The 4,658-nt window shown below is 43.1% G+C and overlaps 1 pseudogene; it reads right to left on the bottom strand.

The window, feature by feature from the left end:
• Window positions 1-2,477: 2,477 nt before the first annotated feature.
• On the bottom strand, window positions 2,478-3,167 carry LOC116103768 (annotated as a pseudogene).
• Between the last annotated feature and the right edge of the window lie 1,491 nt (window positions 3,168-4,658).

The following is a 4,658-nucleotide window of genomic DNA, read 5'->3' as shown; positions in this document are numbered from 1 at the left end:
CACAAAGTCTCTAGGATACTCTACAAAGGTTTCTGGGGCAACATGAAAGAAACCATTGTAAAATATCTCGAAAGAAACCATACTAGTTTCTCCCTCTAAGTTCCCTTGTGGGACAGAATTTTCCATCCTGATTTTTCTTACTATGTTCACGTTACTAGCTCTGGAGTTCTCCCAGCAGATAATTAACCCAATGTTTTCATTTTATGCTACACTGAACGCAAGTAGCAAAACCCCAGGGGCGTTCGCTGTGCTGTTTAGTTGCTAGAGGTCTGGGATGATCATTTAGCTTACACCCAGTTCTGGAATGGAACTGTTAATATGTGCATAACTGCTTCCTGGGTTGGAGGACAGATAGGTGATTAAGTCAAAGACTTCTTTCTGCTTTGAGTTATGAAGTAGTGTAGAAGGAGAAGGTAGTGGAGACCAATTCATAGATATGGATTTGCTGAGTTTCTTAATGGTTTGCTTAAATTGCGGCTTCCACTGCTTGTTTGCAAAACATGGCATGAACATAGTCAGTTTTGGAATTCTGGGTTGTTATTTTACTAGCCAACTTGCGATTTTTAATGGCATAAGAGGTAAGGACACAGCTGTTAGTCCCCCTGCATTCGCCTTAAGCCTATGCTTTGGAAAGGTTCATTTAGCAAAGTCACAAAAAGTATAAAACTTTCATAGATCTCATTTCATTCTATGATTCAGAGCTCAATGCATGATTTTTTTTTTCCAGTGGGACTTGAAATGCTAAAAAACAAGCCCATGGAGAATGGACCCGTATCCTTCTTCTTTGCTCTGATTAATATTAAACTGGACATTTGTGCATTCTAAGTGTCTCTATATTAGAGATATTGCTTTAGCAGTGCAGGAAATCTCTGAACCACAGAAGTGGTTAAGTTAGAAAAAGGGCACACCGAGCCAGTTGTTTCCTTTTGAAGAATATAGGAGGTTGTAATTGACTTGTTGCTTGGTTGTTGGATTTACTGACGTATCAATTGATTTTTTTCTCTCTTTTTCCCTCCTTGTTGCTTTCACTCTGGTGCTCTGTGTCTGTGTATTCATGTGCATGTGTGTGCGTGCATGCTTGCCACCCACCCCCGTGTGTGTATGTGTATGTGTGTGTGGTGTGTATTTGTGCAGACAGGACAAAAGGGTGCATACTCTCCCCTGAAGCTGGGGTTAGAGGTGGTTGAGCTGCTCAGCTTGGGTGGTAGAATCTAGACTCAGGTCCTCTTGACGGATGAGACATCTCCCCAGCCCTACCTAGAATCTAACGGATATTTTCTACCATAGTAAGATGAGTTCTGCATACTCCTGATTCTTATTTTACTCTAGTTCCTGGCTCAGGACGCACATTTGATTCTGTCCTGTATTAGTAGCAATTATATGCTATTAGTCATCATTAATAATTTTTCCCATTATTAGAACAAATGAAATTTATTGTAGTAAAGCAAAAGTCTCTCCTTTCAAAAAAAATGTGTAAAAGTGAAATGTTCACTTCAAAAGAATAGGAACATTTAAAAGCAAAGATATCTGTGAGAATTCTACTCTTCTGCAACAATTGCCTCAGCTTGGGCGCCTTCTCAGCCCTCAAGGATCTGGACATGCTTGTTATTTCATATATTTAAGAGAAGATGAGTCACAGGATTCATAGTCATAGTTTGGCACTTCCACAATGTCTTCAATTTTGATAAAGAAGGTGCATCTCTTGAACGTGAAGCTATAAACACCATTTCAAACACTTGGCCTTGCTTCAGAAATAGTTTGGCTCAGTTGAAAAAGGCATCAAATTGCCTGTCTTATTTAGATAAATGCAGCAGCAAGATGTAGCAAAGATTAATCTTGCTCAAAATCAAGCATCTGAAGGTCATGTATCCTCAAGCCCTTGGTACAGTTTTCTGGGTTAAATATTAACGAAGGAAAAGAGTTTATTTGTTGGCTGCTCCATTGGCAATCTATGCACAAGGTAACAGCATGAAGTCAGGACTCAAATTCCCTCTAGATAATCTTCATGATAACAGGCCCAAAGCTATAGCCTCCTGGCATGTGGGACATCATCTTAGCTAAAGGAAGTTAAATGGCCATGTTCAAGAGTTAGGCATTTCTGCTCTCATGCTCACTGTAACATTATTCAAAAGAGTCAGATTATAGAACTAAACTGTGTCCATCAATGTACGAATGTATAAAGGAAATACAGTATGAATGTAATCCATATGTACAAGCACATAGACACATGTTCACACACAAAGGAATGCTCAAGCACACTCACAGAAGTACACACACAATGGAAAAGACAAGCATGTGCATGATGGAAAACACAGAGTGCACACATACACACACACACACACACACACACACACACACTGGAATACTAGCATGTCTTTATAATTGAGGACAAATTATTATTATTTTTTGAGGCTATCAAGTGCACTTTATTGAATCCACTGTGGATAGATAAATGAGTGTTAGACCTGTGTGTAGGGAGAGACAAGGAGGGATAAGGCTGCGGATGGTGGAGCACATCAGGACCAGAAGCCGGAATCCTCTATTAAGTCTAAAGATTATGATCGTTAAGAGAAATGATGATGACGGCAACAACAGTGATAACGACCATGAGGATGCTGAGGACCAGGGTGCTGATGTTCAGGCACTTGGCAGTGTAGGCATAGGCCTGGGCTCCAGTCACATCAATCACCATCTTCCGGTCCCTAGACTTCACAGAGTAGGCATAGACAATGAAGCCCAGGCAGCAGAAGTTCATGAAGTTGTGTATTGAACAGGGAGCAGACCACATGGTCAGGCACAGAGACCTCTCTGGGCATGTTGATCACAGTAGTTCTGACAGAAGCTGATCCATGGGTGCTTCCAGCTGTGCTTCCAGCTCAGCCACCTCATATTCTTCCTTGATTCTTTCGAAGTTAGGAGGCTGTCCCCCACTGGCAGCGGTAATGAAGGCTTGAGAAGTGTGGTTCATACTGCGGAGCAAAAGCGGCAGTGGACGGCAAAGGAAGGAGAGTTAGCTCTGGGGATCTGCCATTTCTCCAGCAGTTTCACTTTCTCAGGAGTTTCCCTTTCCTGAATTTTGGCTTGATGAAACTGGTCTAAGTTCAGAGAGGCGGGGATCTAAAAAGCCTGTTGATCAAATTACTCCAGGGCAGTATGTCAAGAAGGATTACGAATCAGGGGAACCTCACGGCCAGGAACCCAAGTCAGGACTTGTCCCAAGGCCCAAACCTTATGAGTGAGGGGTCCTGGAGTCAACTAAGCTCAGGCTAACAGCTGCAGAAGCTCACTGTTCCTCAACACGGCCCCAAAGAACCCCCTATATTCTCAGCACTAAAGAGTGCCCAGAGACCCCACTACACTCACTGTGGAGGCCAGTTCTACTGGCTTTGTTTCAGGTAGATATTGTGGTGAATGGTACTTCTTGTTGTGTTTTTAAAAGATAAGGAGAGAGAAGGAATATCTTTGGTGGATGTGCAGTCATGTGTGGAGTAAGGAGGTGCCTCTGCACGCCCTGCTGAGACATCCCTTCCCCTGAGGAACCAGCCACAGGATTGTATAGTACAGAATGGAGTTTATTCTCTATTCGTGGGGAAGGGAGTTGAAAGGGTAGCAGAGACAGAGTAAGGCAGAGAAAGAGCAGAGAAGTAGAGGCTGGCCAGGAGCACTTGGAGAGAAGGAAGGGGAGGGCAATGGGGAGAGATGGGGAGCAGGAGGGAGATGACAGAAGTCAAGAACTCAAGAGCTCAAGCAAGAAGTCAACAGCCAAATTACTATTTTTTAAAAAGATTTATTTTAGTATGTATTTATGTAGTGTGTGTGTGTGTGTCTGCCTGTCTGTCCGTCTGCCCACAAGTGTATGGGTATCCCCAGAGGCCAGAAAGGTATCCCTCCAATATGCACCTTCAGCCCCAGACACCAACCTGGGAATGATGGTTCCAAGTAAAGACTACATCATCTTCGCTCTCCTTTCCACAACGCTGACCCCATTTCCTATTTCAGGGAAGGGAGTTGGACTTAACAAATAAGGGTTAGGGTTAGGGTTAGGGTTAGGGTTAGGGTTACGGTTAGGTTTAGGGTTAGGGTTAGGGATTAGGGTTAGGGGTTAGGGGTTAAGGGTTAGGGTTAGGGTTAGGGTTAGGGTTAAGGTTAGGGTTAGGGTTAGGGTTAGGGGTTAGGGTTAGTGGTTAGGGGTTAGGGGTTAGGGTTAGGGTTAGGGCTAGGGTTAGGGTTAGGGTTAGGGTTAGGGTTAGGGTTAGGGTTAGGGTTAAGGTACATGAGAGATGTGACCAAATCAGGTCTCCTGATTGATGCTAAAGGATTGAATTGGGAGACTCAGCAGGTGAGCACACATTGCCAACTGCATGCACTGGCTCCTTTATATTTTTATGACTCCTTTGATAACAGAGATCCAGGTTTGCATTTCATCACTTAGGCCAGCATGTTCAAGGTTATAAAAAGCACAATATGTTGTTTACTTCAGAAAAATATCTGGGAGCAACACTTGACCTAATTATTCTCTAGAAATTGAGGAAGACTGCAGTCATTTCTGTGTCCCTTCCCACAAATTTCTGGCACTCCAGATCTGCTTCTTGAAAAATGTCACCTGGAGGTGTTTCCATGTCCCTTTCATAAATTTGTTTCATCCCCATATATCCTTT

Source organism: Mastomys coucha, unplaced genomic scaffold (genome assembly GCF_008632895.1).
Source record: "Mastomys coucha isolate ucsf_1 unplaced genomic scaffold, UCSF_Mcou_1 pScaffold21, whole genome shotgun sequence".
In the NCBI taxonomy this organism is placed as follows: Eukaryota; Metazoa; Chordata; class Mammalia; order Rodentia; family Muridae; genus Mastomys; species Mastomys coucha.
The sequence above is the reverse complement of the archived record's forward strand: the minus strand, read 5'-3'. Positions and strand labels throughout refer to the sequence as shown.